Source organism: Pinus tabuliformis, chromosome 1_2 (assembly GCF_031772625.1).
Source record: "Pinus tabuliformis cultivar Carrire ecotype Pingquan chromosome 1_2, CPIR1, whole genome shotgun sequence".
Classification (NCBI taxonomy): Eukaryota; Viridiplantae; Streptophyta; class Pinopsida; order Pinales; family Pinaceae; genus Pinus; species Pinus tabuliformis.
In genome coordinates this window covers 408179640-408199672 of record NC_142298.1, presented here as the reverse complement: position 1 = coordinate 408199672, position 20033 = coordinate 408179640, and positions in this window count along the sequence as shown.

The following is a 20033-nucleotide window of genomic DNA, read 5'->3' as shown; positions in this document are numbered from 1 at the left end:
TCTTTTTATAAGTTCCTTTTTTGTAAAGTTGTCCCCCAAGCTTGAAAAAGAGATAAAAGTATACAAGGGAAAACCTCCTAGCCACAATAGACTAGGGTATTCCTTTTTCATAACTATTATACCCTAGTTCATAAAAGGGTTAAACTTATATTAGGTAGATGACACTTCAAGTACTTTAATGAGCATGAAGTAGACAAGTTAACTTGGTAATATTTTCTAAATTGAGGAGCCTGAAAAGAGATTAAAGGAAACTCCTCTTGGAGGAACGAGTGGTGTAGAACGTAGAAACTAGTTCCAGTAGTGTTGGAAGTACTCTTGACATAATGAGGACAAGAGGTTGGCTAATAGGACCACTCATCATAGTGGTTCCTTCGAGAAAGGGTAAAACACCAAGTGAAAGTGGATGGTAGACCAAGAAAATGATGACGATGGAAGAGAGAAACCAAGGCTCATAATGCAGAAGTAGGCTAATAAAAAATGGCAATCAAAAGGGATAAAAATGGTGGAATCCTCCTGGGGTATAGCCAAAAAAGAGATGAAGCCTGAGGACATGTGGCTCAGATTCTAGGTCATGGTGGGTCAGAAGGAGGAATTCTGAAAAAGAGTTAAAAATGACTACATGGACACCAACTCAGCAAAATGGTGCTAACTAGGGTATCCATGAGCTGGTAATATCTACTGCCAAGCTACGACATGCATAAAGGAAGTGGCAAAAGTCACAACTTAATGGGGTCAGACCTAAGGCATAATGATGGCACAGACAGTCAAAATGCATTGAGGATGGTGAAAATGACCTACCCCTATATGCCGAGTTCAAGATAAACACATCTAAGGTCCAATGGATGCCACAATAGAAACACCACCCTATCCTATAAAAACCATCCAAAAAGACTAGACCCATGGTTAAATCACATAATGAAAGAAATAAACACGGATGAGGTAAAAACAAGACCATATAGTTTTATTGAGATTGTGGATTTTATCATTTTATTTTTGGATTTTTGGCATAAATAAGGCATGACAAATGCTCATATCACACACCAAACCAAAAAAGAGACAAATCATCACAATTCTATGTGCAATATGTACAAGTGAAACGCAGTCCAGTAGGTCATGCTAATGTGTGCTCACAGTCGGGCACAGGCCAAGGGTTTCTATATGCGAACTCATGGTGGGTAAAGGTACCATACAACTCACCAATGTGGGGCCATGCCAAAGGAATTCAAACTGCCCAATCTAGAAAGGGTGACCATGCCAGGGACATGCTAACATAGTATTTCTCTCAAAAGTAACCTAAGGACATAAGGGAGGATCAAGACATAAAGGGGGTATAAGATGCACATCAACAGGTGATAAGGAAGTGGAAAATTCGTTAGCAAGTTCGACAGTAGAATCCCAATACTTGACTTGGTCCATGGGTGGAATTTCCAAGGAACACAGAGGAGTTTCCCTAGGTTGATTCAATATTTAAGTTTCCAAGCTCTACATGTTCCAAATAGAGGAGACTAGAGGTAGAAAGAGGCATAACCTCCCTATGATTATTAGCGGATAGATCCATGACCTCTAAATTTACTAACCATGGAGGCTTGTCATCGAGGGAGTCGTGTGGAACAAGCGGAGGGGTAGCCTATGTGGGCAAAAGAACCTAACCATATGCCATATTAGGATGGATTTTCTGACCAGCATTAGGAGGTATTGATGGGAGTGCCAAAGAGGAAATCTCTTCCACAACAGGTGGAAAAGGATGCTCACTTGTTAGATCCACTTCTATAGGATTAGGTGACACCACCCAAGGATTAGGAGGTATATGGGGTCTGTAGGTGCCAGAATATATCATATTCATATACGTTTTGGAAGATGTAGAAGGAGTGTTAGGTAGAAGGAGTTGAGGAAAACCCCCTATAAGAGTGGAAATTATAAAGAGACTAGCTCCAACACTCTGAAATTGACTGGGGTGATCTCTGACGAGTGGTACAGAATTCCAAGTGGTGAAAATCTGGGTTGATGACATGTAGAAGTCAAGTTGATCAATGGTGAAAATTTTTACTTCATGAGGAAAGAAAAGTAAATTGAAAATAGACAAGATAACTATGGCCATCACATCAAACCAACTACGGCCAAGAAGTAGGTTGTAATCTAATGTGGCATAGACAACTTTTACATCAACATATATATTCCCCCCCCCAACTTAATGGAAAAATTTGGAAGAACATGTTTAGGTACAAATTTATGTCCATCAAAGTCTTGGAGAGTGTTGTTAGACGTGGAAAGAACTAGAGATCCAAGATATTTCCATAAGGACACTGACATAACACGTGGAAGAGCCTTCATCCACCAAAGTGCGATGAATATTTTTGTGAAAAATTCGCACAATGATTTGAAAAGAAATCAGATGGGAAAGGCAAGGAGTGGCTTTGTCATCATTAAATTCGGTGAGATTATAGTTAGATAGATCAACTCCACCAATGGTAGACAACAAGGCCTTACACTGCTGAGGACAACTTTTCAAGACCTCCAAGGAAGACATGGCATAAGGATCCTGGGAAAGATATTCAACAATAATGTAATGTTGAGCAACCTTGGTAGAAGGATTGTGTGTCATTTTTTGGAGAACAACCTTGGGAGGAAGATAAGTAGGTTCCACAGCCTTATCCAAATTGAGAGGTCTAGTGGAAGGTGGTGGAGCTGATGAGTCCTTAGAGGGAGAAATGGACTCATGAACACCATAGGATTTGGCTTGCATAGTCACATTGACATCTTCCTTGCACATGAAGACGAATGAACTCTGAGGAGGATGGGAAGATGGCCCCTCATTACCCCCTTGTGGATGTCGAGGAGGTTGAGGACCATCTGTAGTTAAGGTTGTATAGGCAACGAATGAGTCAAAATGGCAGGTTGTTGAGTAGACGATGGTGAAAGAACCCTATGGAGTTCATCCATTCGAGGGAATTCCTGAGTAAGGTGGTCACCTTTAAAAATTTTACAGGGGAACTTCACTTTACAGTGACGTTCACTAGTGCCCTCTCCCTGACTCTGAGGTTTGGGTTGGGACTCTTGAGTAGTTTGATTCTTTTTTTTTTATCTCTCGTATTATTATTTTTACCACCCGATTGTTGGTTGTTCTTCAGTTGAGTGGACTTCACCATTAGAACATCGGTGGACTACTCATGAGGGGGTTCTTTAGTAGAGCTAGACGCACTTGTTGGGGCTTGAGATGTAACAATTAGTTTCCCAATTTGGGTAGCAAGTTGGCTCATAGAATCATAAATAGACCCAATCACACCATCAACAAGAGGGTCAGGAATATGCTTGGGAGGGTCAACAAAGGCCTTGGGGAATTAGGAAATATTTCATAGAGTGTACCTAATTGTGAATAAATAAGATCGAACCGTTGGGCAGCTAAAATGGCTTGTTCCTTAATAACAACTCAAAACATAGATACGTCTTTGGAAATCTGAGGTCAGAGAGATCAGATAAACCATTTATGTAATATCTCATTAAGTAACTTGGTTCTCACCAACCTCTTGTGATGGCGCCAATCATGAATATGATCATAAATTAACGTGGTGTCATCTTTCTTGAAATTATACAAGAGGTCATAATCGATTTCATACCGAGTAGGTAACTAGAAGTTTGTCAAAAATGTTTGAGCTAGGGAGGCAAAGTCACCATAGGATGCAATATCTAACTCGATGTACCACTTTGTAGCATCCCCAGTCAATGTACGTTGGAATAAAAAAAAATTAATAGAATCATCCACCAAATATTTGGATGAGCACCACAAATGAAAAGTGGTAATATGTGTGGATGGATTTTCCCCAGACTTTCCTTCAAAATTGAGAATATATTATGGTAATTTGGTGGGCATGGGTGTCCACCAGGGATCATGACGGATGGGGTTATTAGTCAATTTCACTAAATCCCATAAATCAAGAGAAGATAAAAATGGATTATGAAGCTAACTAAATGGGTCATAGGTAGGAGAAGCCCTTGACCATCTGTGTGGTCCCCCCATGTAAGGAGTAGAATGATGTACCTACTGGTGAGGAAAAGGGTTCACCCTGGCATAAGACTATTGCGAGCCAACATGACTGGTAAATGGATGTTTCCCCCAAGGATAAGTACCGTCAGAGAGAAAATGACCCCCAAAAGAATGTTTTTTAATGGGGTTGTACCTAGGGATAGAAAAAGGACCACTCTTCGCAGTAGGACTAACATAAGGGGGATAACCTGTGTGAGAAACAGTACTAGCAATGGGGTTTACCCCAGGTAAACTAGCCCCTTTGGTAAAAGTAATGTTAGGTGGCTCCCCTCTGTTGATGCCTCGAAAATCGCTGCAACGACAATGGGGGATAACCAACTAGTCCGAACCTTAAAGCAGCTCCTTTTCCGTTTGGTGTGGTGGCTCCGACTGGTTTAACTAGGTCTAGTTACCTTCTCCCTATAGCTATTGGTTTATGATGTATCTTTCACTACCAATAGTTAGGGATATCAGATCACTTCTTCTTGCTGATTAGGCAAGAGAATGACCCTTAAGCTGATTTGGGTTCAGCCAAGCCACAACTAAAGTTTTGCCTCTTTGAGGAGAGGACTTAAAAGAATGTAGAAATTACTCTAAATGCAAGCTTATTCTATAATGCAAGCAAAATAAACTAAACTTAATTCTATCTTAATTAGGCAGATATAGATCTAACCCAACCAAGAGCAAAATAATTAAAGTATTAGGATTTAAATATGTCTTGTTTATAATGAATATCAAATTAATGAAGTAGTTCAATTAACTGACATTATGGATACTAAAACACATCCTATTGAGACCTTTTAACTGAAATAATAAACCAACAACACTCAGGAAGTAGTTCACAAAGATGATATTGATTATCAGATCAGTAAATCCAATAATTAAACAATAATATGTGGAAATAGTTCACAACACATTACCATTCGATAAATAAGTTTTATAAGACAGATTTCTGAGTAAATAGTTACTCAGAAATCGGAAATTAATTCATAAGAGCAGAGATACATAATAACAACATTGAGACAAATTACCCATATTGACAATAGTGCACAAGCATGAATAAAATGAGACATTCCTGTTACCATAAAAATGAAACTGATATTTGAAATAGTAGTATTAAAAATAGCAATTTATTGCATCCATTTCTCTGATCTTGGTATCCAACAGTCCTTTACATTGCTTGAACTTATGCCTTCAAAACTAGAGCCACAATAGTGCAAACTCTTCCCCTCATACATAATTCAAGATACAAAGGAAAAATCCTCAATAATCCCCAGATCTAAGACTTTCTCTCCTCTCTCTTACAACTCTAAATTCCTATTACAATAGTGCTTTTAGAAGTCCAGAATTGCAGAGGAGAGCAACCCCCTTTACATTCTGCAATCTGTTATTTATAATATTTGTAAAGGAATTCTTAAGAGGAAAGTTTGTTGAAGAGAAATCAGTCAAATCCAATTTTATTTGCTCAAAAATTCTGATGTTCAATTGCTGGAGTATTCTCATTGATTGAGATCCTTTTCTCCATATTTCTTCCACTGTTTTCCTTCAAAAAGAAATCAAAATAAATTAAGATGCAATCAAAATATCATTTCTGACAATTAAATCGAATCCAATCAGATTCTATTTATATAAATAATTGAAAATAAAATATAAGATCTCTATTGATGTTTGGGGTGGTTTAATTGGCCAAAGATATTATTAACCAATGGATATGCAATTAGAAGAGGCTTTGGACAAATGAAAATGAAGAAAATAACTCAGAAAATTGATTTCGTTTTTAAAATTTGGAGCTTGATCTTCTGCCTAATTTTTGACCCAATAAATGATTACTCTGTTAGTGAAATCTCCTAAAAAATGTTCTCCTTGATTTTCTCTTTCCAATGAGTTGTCCTGGGCCTTATTTGGCCAAGTATAACTCAATCTATGAGCCTCCAAAGTTGATGGATCAAATCTAGCATGAATCTAGAAATTCTGTTGCTGGGCTAAAAAATCAAAATTCTCATTAAAAATTAAATCCTCAATTAGAATTCTAATTAATTCTAAATTAATTGTTAATTATAAACTAAATTAATTATTTAACAAACTATTATTAATTAAAATTAATCTAACTAACTAATATAATTAATTATTTTATAAACTAATTAACATCAATCAAAATAATAGTTAAATTTTAATTTAATTTAATTAATTAAATTCTATATATTAATTAATTTATCAAATTTAAAATTTAATATATTAAATATTTAAACATTTTAAACTAAACCTATTCTCACCATACTATATTAAATATTTAAGCATTTTAAACTAACTCTATTCTCACCATTTTTTTCAGAGCAACCCTATTCTCACCATACATTAATACATAAACCATTTTAAAACCATGAATGGAGATATTAACTTGAAAGTCAAACATTGACTTATCGGATCGGAGGAAGTGTGGTGTCGGGGGCATAAGACTTGTATTTAGTGAAGACTCCCGATGTGATTCATTCAAACCAATGAATTTTAAAGTTTGGTTAATGCCTCATTGCCCTTTGGTTAATCAGCGATCGACATCGGGAGGTGTCGGGGTTTCAAAAATGTGTCATTAAAAAGTTCCAACCCGATCCCTCGATGCGATGAGAATTATTTTTTTATATTATATTTTATATTTTATTTTATATATATTTTATGTTTTAAATTTTAATTTAATTAAATTCTAATTAATTTAATTAATTTAAAATTTAATATTCAGTCATCAATTTTTTATGTTGGTTTTATTTTAATGAAGTTAGTTATTTATTATCTAAATTACAACCGAAAATAAACAAAAATAATAAAAATAGCATTTTCAGCCCAGACTAGATAAATGATGGGACTTCAAAGGAGTGCCATTTTCAAACCAGTTGACCAAATGAGGCAAAACAAGCGTCAATGAGAATCTTATAAAAAATTGATTTTAACAAAGCAATCCAAAGAAAATGAAAAATTAACAAAAGCGTAGGGCAATCAACTAAATAAAAATCCAAAAAGGTGTTTAGCCAAATTTTATAGAAAGGGTCCCCATTATTTGAAGTAAACAAGTCAAAAATGGGGGGGTTGTATTTTTACCACAACAATGGTGACACGTGGGAGAAGAACCAGTTATCTCTGTTTGATATGAATGAGATTTTCCTAAAATTAAAGTAAAAATAATTAAAGAAGAGAATATTATGTTTGAAATGCTTGACTAGGTTCATTAGTCTCAATAAAAACAAGAATCATCTAACTGTAATATTTCTCAAAATTTCTCATAAATTAAAATATTGCAAAACTCTATATCAGTCATTAATTAGTTGAACAGATAAAGCAGGGGTCACTTTACAGCTTAGTTTTTAAAATATACTCATCTGTCACAGATAGAGCCACTGCTGCCAGCGAACATCTATAGTCTCGGCAGAGTTAGCTTTTAATCATCAATGATTCAGAATCTCATCTCTTCAAGAATTATTGACCTAGAGATAAATCCATTTATATATGTTTCTTTTTTATTTTTATTTTATTTTCTATTTTTATTTTTTAAGTAAATCTTTAAAAGCCATTGTCCTAGTATGGTAGCCTGATAGTTGACAATGCCATTCACTAGTTAAAATTTGACTGAACAAGCTGTCTCGTGATGAGACCCCTTGTCTTATAATTGTTTGCAATCATAAGCCATTACCTTGGTTTGTTTAGCAGTATTGGTAATGTCAACCTATTTTTCCCCTATGATCATGGTAAGCAGGCTCATGATGAGACCTCTTATCTTTTAAATTTAAATATATTTCTGGAATATACTCTAGAAAAATAAGACTCTTTGGGACAGGGAGAATCATTGACTCCTTAAGAGTTAAGAATGACAATTTCAAAGTTAAAGGTGCTTTGCTGTAAAGTGTCTTTACTTGGTTAAAAATAACTTTTCTTGACTGATAATAGAACTTTGAAAGATCCTAATGAAATTTTGAAATCTCAAAATGATTACAATTTGATGAAAAAGAATTTTTTCAGATTTTATGATACTTTTCCAACTTCTCTTGATTGGTAATCTCTTCCTTAAATATGTCTACTTTTATAATAAGAAAATTAAACATTACTAAGAGATTTAAGAAAAAGCTAATAAGAAAAAGCTAATAGGTGACTATTAACTATATTTCTCTATGTATGTTGACCATTGTTAGGTAACAAGTAGGCCTTCCATATAAATAATGGCAAAGTCACCAAAACCAAAACTGAAAACCAAAGGAAAAGAATTCTTATGCTAAAGTGAAAAAGAAATCAACAAACAAAAATAAAGATGAAGAAATTTGAAAAATGAAGGAAAATCCAAGTTTCAAAAGATAAACTCCAACAAGAATGTTTATACCAATCTCTTCAACAATATGAAGAAAAAGAAAATAAGCATGTAATCATTCCTTCTTATGTTGAGTTTTAGAAAAATCATACCTTGCAGGGTTGTAAGTGTTTTAGGCTTTTTGGATAGCAGTGACGATAAAACTCGGTCACAATGAAAACTTTCTTTCTGATATCAATATTCTTGTTTCAAAGCATCATCTTGATCATTTTTTAAATAAAGGAATGCTTAAAGAAATAAACTAAAGGTTCAGAAACTTCCTAGTGTAGCTGTTTCCATGAAGAGTATCGTAGCTTCTTGAAATTAAGCCAGAAGAAGAGTATGGACTTCGAAAATATGATCTGGTAGAGGATTGGAAGCTTTTAAATGGAGAACTGCAAAACAGATTTATATATTAGAAAAAAAAACTGAAACTAAACTAACGAAATGGAAATTAATGAAAGTGGGTACATGAATCTTACCATTAGATAATTGCTTTTGATCTTACCTGAAAGGTATCAGTTTCTCCAAACTAGTTGACTTCTTATTTTAATTAACATTAAAAACATGAAGAAGTCAAACTAACCAAAATCCTACAACCCAAAATCATTATTTATTTTATTTACACTAAAGCAAGCAGTAAAATGTAAAGATGGAATGCTTAGTGTTCAAGGGAATTAAAATTAAAAAAAATGCATCAGAAATGAGAATGAGAATTTGCTGTAACGAATGTTTCTCAAAATATTATAAGTTTCCTATAAACTCCATGATTTTATAAATTGTCCAGAATCAAAATCAAATCCAATATAATAAAATTTAAATATGAAGATAGAGAGGTCTTGAATTCCATTTTTAATTATGGAATTATATATTTAAAACTAAAATGTATGAGAAATTAAAATGATTTATGTATGCTGCAAATTTGTCATCAATTGCTTTTTTCCCATAGTGGTTACCCAAGCTCACTTTTAAAATAACACATCGCCGTATCAGATGATTCACATAACATGTTTCTTCACCATGCTTCAAGTTTAATTTGCAAGACTTTACCTTTGTTGCTATGTCATATATCGATTAAATGTTAATGGCTCAAAGGCATGCATTGGAAGCTATTGCATCGGTGGTCGAAATATCAAATTGCAAATATGAGATCATGCAAAGAAAATGTGTGATGAGATGTGCAATCACATTATTAAAGAGCTATTATATTGCGAATCGGGGACAGTTAGGCTGTAATTCTCAGATCGCACACCGCATCTCGCGATTTGTATTTTGCACATTGCGCACTGCAGATTCAGAATAATGGTATGGCCATAAATAAAAATGTGAGGAGGCAATCGCGATATTGGCGATGCGATGAATGACATAATTAATCGGCGATCGGCAATCTTAAGCATCTGATGTAACACAATATGTTTCTTGCGATGTTGATATGCGATGAAGAGCGGACCTGATAACTTTTTATGATGGGATTTTAATAACATATCAGATCTGAGACATCGACCCTTTTAAAGTTATGCTCCTACCATTATTGCGATTAAACGGAAGCGATATTTTTTAAACTTGATTTTAATTTCATATCAGGTCCGGAATTATGTGGTCATCGCAATAGTGGTAAATTCGATTATCAAAGATCGGCGATTCACGATAATGAAAATATACTTCAACTGCAAAGCTCTGATATGCAAAATGCAATATGGCATATGAGTAAGATAATACATCGAAGGTCTTTGATGAACAATTTGTTATCAAAAGAAATGCTAATAATTACTTCCGATGAAATCTTATGATGCGAATGGTCTTATGATATTCCTTGAAATTTCAATTGGGTTTTCTAAGGGAATAAAAGCAATGTTAAAAAATGCTTAAATTCTAATGAATCAAAAGTAAAATTTCCCTAAACCTGTTGCAAATTTGAAATGGGTTTACTGTTTACTTTATGCTTTGAAAAGAAATCAAAACCTGCAAATAAAACAAAACAAAAATAAAAATGAACTAAGGTAAAGAAAAACTAATAATAGATGAGAATGAACTTGTAAATGCGTACCTGGAAGGAATTTTCCTGTAAATTTTATTTTATGAATCTTCAGATTCTTCCTTCGATTTGTCAAAATTTTGAATTTGTTCAAAATCATCTCATCGTTTATTCTAAATGTAAGTGTGCAATCAGCCTAAATAAAATCTGTTTATTCATGTTCAGGAAATATAAAATTTACTAGAAATACATATAAAAATAGGCTTCCCTTTTGAATTGAAACGACAATTTATTATCTCTGCTCATTTCGAATTAATCTTGAGAAAAGTATGTATTGTTATAGCGATTGTTCAGTAATGCCTTTAGTAAATGAATATGATGTGTATTGTAGCATCAAATAATAGAGTAAAGATCAGAATGGGATAAAGCCATTAATTGTGGAAAAATATCAAAACAGATTTGAATGTGTGCACACAACAGAATGGACATCCTTAGCAAATTTCAAGGAAGATAATATGAACTTCATATGATTACCGTGAAATGTTATACTGACTTATAATAATTTAAGTAGAATTAAGCTTATCATAGACAGTCATACATTTCATGGGATACTGGGATCATGAAGCTTTTATATCCTCAAAAACTTTATCATATAAATTTAAAAAGAAAATCTTAGAAGGAAATCCTGCAATGAAGAAAAGTGGCTTTGAGGCGATTGATTCCAAGTGCAATCTTAATTGAATTTAATCAAGACATTATTCAAAATAGGCAGAGTAGAGGTATTGCTATAAGAAACTTAAAAAGGAAAGCAAGAATTAAAATTTTCTGATAGGAAAAAATGTTTTCACTGAACATGTATGAGAATGGCTGATTGCTTTGTTTTATTTTTAATCTACAGAACTGTTGAAAATAAATTAACTATATAAAACAAACTAACTAAATTAATTCTACTCCTATTCTAACCATATACATGGAAATGACTAGGTATAGTCATATTTCCAGTGTAACCATTCTCTCATTTTTATTCCCGCATATATGTACAGTTCAAATGTTAGTAATAAAAATACAAATCTAACTAAACTAAGGAAAATAAATATGAAATGAGAATGTATAGTTATTGTTAGCAACTTAATTAAAACCTCTTTCTCTTGAAATTTCCTTTCCAATTGAGTACCAATTGGATCATATAAATATTGATGGATTTCTATTAAAAATTTGAAAATGTTCAAAGGAAGAGATAACAGGTTAGATTGTAAAGATGAATTTTTAAATTCAAAGGCTTGAAAAAAATTGTTAGTGTTATGTACAAATATCAACTTATTGACAATCTTCTTTGAGGGAAAATTTTCCAAAATTTTTCAAATGAATTAATGAAAAATGGATGGAAATCTTTCAAATGAAATGGAAAATTATTAATTAAATTGGATTGCTGGCCAAATTGTAAAAATACTTTCTTTCGTTGATATTGCCTTTGAGAAGATAGAAGCTTTTGATAAGCAATGAACATCGATTGACATTGATATGTTAACAATTTTTTATGTTCATGGTTATAACATGAAACTTCAATTTCCCAATAGGGCAATGCATCAATTGAATGTTTGATATCAAAGTGCTCAATATGCCAGTGAAAAGTGTGAAAAATTGAAAAAAAATCTGAAAAAAAATAAATTGATTTTATACAAAATAAGTGAGGTTACAAAAATAAAATGAAATCACTATTTGTACAACTAATGTTACAGCACAATTGTGATTGTTTTGAAATAATTCCATTTTCACAAGGATTGGTCAGAATTATGGAATTTGAGTAATTTCGAATTCCAACTTGTGAACTAGAAAACGAATTATGATTATGAGTAGGGATGAGAATTTGATCATGATATGAATCATAAATTGGGATGTTTTCTCGAATAATGAAATCATGAAGATAATTTGCAACTCTAAAATGAGGAATAGTTGGGATAATTCCTAAATTGAAGCGTTCCTCATTCTCAGATGTTATTTGAATTTTATCATGAGGATTTTCTTGAGAAAAATTAAAATCAACATCCTCAATTTCAGAGTAATTATCATAAATGACCTCACAAGATTCTCTAGAATTCCCTTCGATCTCATCCAATATATCAAAACAAGAAAGAACAAGAATTTCATGTTCATTAATGGTAAAAGAATGATTAGCAATTATTTCTTTATCTTGATAAAAATTTATTGGTAATTCATTTAAATCATCCTCTTTAATTTCTGAAATATCATTAATACCAAGAGGGGAAAAATTACCATCATTAAAAATATCAGGATAAAAGGAAAAGGGTGAACCTAAAACAACGCATTTAAAACTGTCTCTGTTTGAGAACTCTTGTGCATTATGCTCATTGTAAATTTCAAATTCTAAATCATTCCTTTGTGTACTCATGCTTTCTTGAAGAAGACTACTTTGCTGCTTTAATTTCGGCATTTTCTCATCATGGAAAAATTCAGAAATTTGTACAGCAGGTTGCGTGTTATTATTTACTTTGATTTTTGCTTGTACTTGTTGATTTGCGATCTGATTTTCTGAATTGACTGCAGAGTAATTTTCAGATTCCAAGGCAGCTCTTTCTCCAAAATTGCTGATGTTGTCTTCTTGCATTTGAATAGAAATATTTTCCAAGCTTTGTGAAACCACTTCATCACAATTTATTTGCACATCCATATTGGTATTCTCATTTATGTTAGAAGGGGATGAAACAAAACTTGAACTAATTTCATATGGATTGGGAATGGGAGGAAGAGAACAAATATATTCAAACCAATCTAGTGATTCTTCTTCCGTAGGTTTATCTTCATCTTTAAATCTTAAACAGTTCAAATGAAATCAAATATTAAAATCATTAACGGACTCATTTTCAAATCTTCGTAGATATTCAATTTCATCACATACCTATGATTATCGTAGCCGTCAAATTTAGAAATGAAAATTGTAACAAATTGATCCCAGCTGTAGATTGAGGCAACCGGAAGAGTTCTACACCAGCTTCTGGCCTTTGCCGCAAATGTGAGAGTAAAAATTCTGCATAAGATGCTTTCATCAATTCTTTGAAAATCATAATTTGAAACGTTTTGAATAAATTGAAGGACATGATTAAAAGCAGAATAATTTCTCTTACCATTAAACTTTGCCTGAAATAAGAGTCTTACCACTTTGGGTGGAGTATTGGAGGATGCACGTCCATGGATGCAACTCCAAATTGGAAGCTTAAGAGGAGTCATTGTAATTTAAATAAAGTGTTAAAATTGAAAAGACTCCAATAGACAAAAATCTCAGGCCCTCCTTTTATCGCCAAAATTGTTGATGCCTCGAAAATCGCTGCAACAACAACGAGGGATAACCGCCCGGTCCGGACTTTAAATCAGCTCCTTTTCCATTTGGTGTGGTGGCTCCGACTGGTTTAACTAGGTCCAGTTACCTTCTCCCGATAGCTATTGGTTTATGATGTATCTTTCACTACCAATAGTTAGGGATATCAAATCACTTCTTCTTGCTGATTACGCAAGAGAATGACCCTTAAGCTGATTTGTGTTTAGCCAAGCCACAACTAAAGTTTTGTTTCTTTGAGGAGAGGACTTAAAAGAATGTAGAAATTACTCTAAATGTAAGCTTATTCTAAAATGCAAGCAAAATAAACTAATCTTAATTCTATCTTAATTAGGCAGATATAGATCTAACCCAACCAAGAGCAAGATAATTAAAGTATTGGGATTTAAATATGTCTTGTTTATAATGAATATCAAATTAATGAAGTAGTTCAATTAACTGACATTATGGATACTAAAACACATCCTATTGAGACCTTTTAACTGAAATAATAAACCAACAACACTCAGGAAGTAGTTCACAAAGATGATATTTATTATCAGATCAGTAAATCCAATAATTAAACAATAATATGTGGAAATAGTTCACAACACATTACCATTCAATAAATCAGTTTTATAAGACAGATTTCTTAGTAAATAGTTACTCAGAAATTGGAAATTAATTCATAAGAGCAGAGATACATAATAACAACATTGAGACAAATTACCCATATTGACAATAGTGCACAAGCATGAATAAAATGAGACATTCCTGTTACCATAAAAATGAAACTGATATTTGAAACAGTAGTATTAAAAATACCAATTTATTGCATCCATTTCTCTGATCTTGGTCTCCAACAGTCCTTTACATTGCTTGAACTTCTGCCTTCAAAACTAGAGCCACAATAGTGCAAACTCTGCCCCTCATACATAATTCAAGATACAAAGGAAAAATCCTCAATAATCTCCAGATCTAAGACTTTCTCTCCTCTCTCCTACAACTCTAAATTCCTATTACATTAGTGCTTTTAGAAGTCCAGAATTACAGAGGAGAGCAGCCCCCTTTACATTCTGCAATCTACTATTTATAATATTTATAAAGGAATTCTTGAGAGGAAAGTTTGTTAAAGAGAAATCAGTCAGATCTAATTTTATTTGCTCAAAAATCCTGATCTTCAATTGCTGGAATATTCTCATTGATTGAGATCATTTTCTCCATATTTCTTCCACCGTTTTTCTTCAAAAAGAAATCAAAATAAATTAAGATGTAATCAAAATATCATTTATGGCAATTAAATCGAATCCAATCAGATTCTATTTAAATAAATAATTGAAAATAAAATGTAAGCTCTCTATTGATGTTGGGGTGGTTTAATTGGCCAAAGATATTATTAACTAATGGATCTGCAATTAGAAGAGGCTTTGGACAATTGAAAATGAAGAAAATAACTCAGAAAATTGATTTTTTTTCAAAATTCGGAGCTTGATATTCTGCCTGATTTTTGACCTAATAAATGACTAAATCTGTTAGTGAAACCTCCTCAAAAATGTTCTCCTTGATTTTCTCTTTCCAATGAGCCATCTTGGGCCTTATTTTGCCAAATATAACTCAATCTATGAGCCTCCAAAGTTGATGGATCAAATCTGGCATGAATCTAGAAATTCTGTTACTAGGCTAAAAAATCAAAATTCTCATTAAAAATTAAATCCTAATTAATTTTAAATTAATTGTTAATTATAAACTAAACTAATTACTTAACAAACTATTATTAATTAAAATTAATCTAACTAACTAATATAATTAATTATTTTATAAACTAATTAACATCAATCAAAATAATAATTTAATTTTAATTTAATTAAATTATATATATTAATTAATTTATCTAATTTAAAATTTAATATATTAAATATTTAAACATTTTAAACTAAACCTATTCTCACCATACTATATTAAATATTTAAGCATTTTAAACTAACCCTATTCTCACCATACGTTAATACATAAACCATTTTAAAACCATGAATGGAGATATTAACTTGAAAGTCAAACATTAACTTATCGGATTGGAGGAAGTGTGGTGTCGGGGGGCATAAGACTTGTATTTAATGAAGACTCCCGATGCGATTCATTCAAACCAATGAATTTTAAAGTTTGGTTAATGTCCCATTGCCCTTTGGTTGATCGGTGATCGGCATCGGGAGGTGTCGGGGGTTTGAAAAATGTGTCATTAAAAAGTTTTGACCCAATCCTTCGATGCGATGAGAATTATTTTTTTATATTATATTTTTTTATTTTATCTTATATATATTTTATGTTTTAAATTTTAATTTAATTAAATTCTAATTAATTTAATTAATTTAAAATTTAATATTCAATCATCAATTTTTTATGTTGGTTTTATTTTAATGAAGTTAGTTATTTATTATCTAAACTACAACCGAAAATAAACAAAAATAATAAAAATAGCATTTTCAGCCCAGACTAGATAAATGATGGGAATTCAAAGGAGTGCTATTTTCAAACTAGTTGACGAAATAAGGCGAAACAAGCGTCAATGGGAAGCTTATAAAATATTGATTTTAACAAAGCAATCCAAACAAGAATCTAAAGAAAATGAAGAATTAACAAAAGTGTATGGCAATCAAATAAATAAAAATTCAAAAATGTGCTTAGCCAAATTTTATAAAAAGGGTCCCCATTATTTGAAGTAAACAAGTAAAAAATGGGGGGTTGTGTTTTTACCACAACACCCTCCAAAGAGTGAACTGTACTAGGTTTGTGACATACTAGAAGTAGCGTTCCCCCAGGCTAACCAGGAACAACTAGTGATCCCCCCCACATATTACTAGAAGTAACCATGCCTAACTGAAGAACAGGAATAGTTGGTTGGGAAAAGTGCAGTGCAAAGATTCCTGAACCTACCGGACGACTAGGTTGAGGAACCATAGTTGGAATAGGAGATGGTGTGGGCATGGAAACATTCGGGAAATTTGCGGTAGTTATAGAAGAAACTGGTGGAATTCCCTAAGAATAAGTGAGAGGTGTGGACAAAGGAGTGGGTATAGTCACACTAAGAGGGGAGTGATGACATAGTAGCTGATACTGCTAATGCGGAAGGTAAGAAAGTCTCAAACTCTTCCATAGGGCAAATCACGGAAAAAGGTAGATAAGTATTGACCAGTGTAGAAGTAGCAGGGTTTAGCCACAATAACTTAGGTCCTAATGGATTGGTAAAAGGTGGATTCACAGGAGCATTAGAGGCATCTGCCAAAGTCTGAACAAAAATCAAATCACTACCAGAAGGACCAGGTATAGGCTCCAAGACTCTGCATTGGTCTAATTCTTGAGCACTAACAGGCACTTTCTATGCAAGAGTGATAAGTCCACCTTGTTCAAGAGGAAAACTGTGAAGACGATGTGATTGTTGACGAACAAATTCAGCCAGGGTGACAAATTATAAATTAAATATGATTATGCTAATACAAACACCCTAAGGCACAAACTGCTGACTCAAACGAAATAGCACACACTAGAAACATCCTAGAAGATAACACACACAAACCAGAATACAAAGAAGCTAGCGATGGAATAATTATGCTAGAGACCTGCTTCCTAGCCCTTTTAGTTGCAAACTCAGCACAAGTGCTCTCAAAAGATGTGGAACACCCCTCGAGAGGGCTAAGAGAGTATGACTATTATTTGTCCCAAGTACAAAGAAGATGACCTCGACCTTGCACCTGTGTATGAGGCCTAAGAAGATAGGCTACTATGGTCACCACCTATAATAACATGCGATGGTAGGATAGTCACAAGACAAAACCATACGCAAGGGCAGGACACTTAACTCCAAAAATGAGCTAAGACTGAAACCCCCTTGAGAGTTTCCTCCCAAGTGGTCCCTAAGTGATAATAACATCGTTTTTATATGTGTAAATTCCACTATATCGCTCCACCCGAAACTAAGTGAGATGGGTCATGTCACCTCGCCTAGCCCAAGTGTGACCTCGTGCTTGACCCTTTTCTGAGGAGGGCTTCCCATACCGCACTTTGAAAATAGACTTAACTCCCTACCACAAGCTGTTAAGTTGATTTTGTAGTCTTGGAGTAGTTGACTCACACTCCTATCTCCAAGACCCTAGCCTAAGCTAGTGTTGGTGTACTACCAATAAAAATGAAAGAAAAATCTAGTGAATTTTATTATTGCGTTGATTTTAGTGGTTGTTGTTTACACAAGTGAGATGCATCGTAAAACTAAGATGGTGTGAATGACTCTTAGTTAGTCACCCTAACGCAGCTATATGCAATTTTTTATTTTTATTTTGACGAATGCTAACTACAAGAGGGTAAGAGCCTTCTAACACACCAATTCCTAGTGTGATGCACCTCTTTACTAAATATTTTTAAATGAAAATTATCCCAAATTTGGTGAATTAATGACCCAAAACAAACCAAGAATGAAAACCAAAGAAAAAATTCCTAAGCAAGAACGCAAAACACTCCAAAAGCATCACAGTTAGGAAAACAAATCTCAATCAAGCAAACAGACTCAAAGCAATCAAATTGAAATCCAAAAGTGAAAGAAGGAAGACACTGTCAACAAGCTATGGTTGTAGCACAATGGCTCAACTAAGACCAATGTTCTACAAAGGTCAAAACCAGACCTTAGAGGTAGGAAGGCCTAGATAAGATCAAATGAGGGCAATACAAAAAAATGAAAACATACTCAAAAGAACTTTTCGAGATGACAACTACTCAACCAATTACAACACCAACAATTGTAATGAAAAAAAACTAAAGAAGAAAGAGATCACTTAGAAACAAGTAATAAAATCCAAAAAAGGGAAAATTTTAAATAAAAATCAACATTTAATTGTTACTTGGTCAACTAAACAAATCTAAAAAATTGGATCCAAAGATGAGGACAATAGCCCCAACCAAAGCACACCAAACCTCCAAGGAAAAGCTTAGAGTAGCTAATGAGCCTCGGTATTACAACAAGAACGTTGCAACTCCCAAGGCTACCGAATTTAATTATCAACCCGAGGTTTGTACAAACTTAAGAGGTATCAGCACTATATGTGCAGCATACAATGTTTCCTTCCTTTGCTGTCATGATGTAATGGAGTGCATGTACTGAAGTCAATCCTAAACTAATTGCATAAAATGAAATGCTTGAAATGGAAATCTCAACCTATTGCAAGAAAGAAAGTACAAGGAAAGAAATTATTCTAATTACATAAATTAAATATCACGAACTAAATTTCAACCATTACATTTCAAAGACTTTAGATCCATTAACAAAGTTCATTTGATGGGACAATCAATAAAATCATCACTGTATTACCCATTTCATAAATCTGTCCATTGGCCCAAATTGTTGAAATGTTCTTCATGGGTAAAGAGGCAAGTCCTAAGTGATCTTTAGTCTTCCATAATCATTTATTTAGAACCTAGGGGGTCTTTATTCAACCCTAAGGGACATAACCAATCTTCTTGAGTGGATCTGGGCAAGTATATGCATGTTGGAAGGCTACTACTGGGTTTCTTGTAGTACTCCTACAGGAATAACAAATTTTCTCTAGGGAGATATAATTCATCGAATGACCAACCAAATCAAATCCAAATTGGATGGGACAATTTTTTTTATTTACTGTGATGTCTTAGGTATCCATTGAAAATATAATCACTCAAAAGTACCTCTGTTAACCCATGCTAAAAAATGGCAGAAAATTACTAGCCTAAAATCTAGAAATTTGAGAAGTAGTGAGCTAGTAAATCTATCAAATTCCTAGCCTAATCAATTGAAAACGAAATGGAGTAATTTTTGTTATTAACTAGAATTTTTTTGTGATATAATGCAAGTGGAACCAACTCGATTGAAGCTCGTTAGCATGCTCTAAAAAATAACAGAAATGTTTTGTTATTTTCCACAAAGGAGTTCCAGAAATCTAGATTTTGGAATAAGCAAACTAATCCAAGTATCTCAATGATTACTAGCATCTTCCAAAGCTTTTCCAAGGATGAAATGATGCTTTTTATATTTCAAAAGAACTTACATCAACCATTTAACCCAATCCTACAACAAGAAATCATTAATACTAAATGCAGAAATAGAAAGAAACAAGAACAAGAGATGCATGTGAATAAGAAGTGAAAAGAAGAAAATAAAATGATACAAAGGGATCTGAGGCTTCTAGGATGGCCAAGCCCAAGGAAACTCAGATTTATATGAAAGATACCAAGATTTAGAAGCTGAAAATGTCACCAATATTCATTATTTCCATCAATACAATTACATCCCTACATAAAATGAAAGTGGAGCCGCAAAAATATGAGTTCTCTCCACAAGAAGACTAATAAAAATCAACCC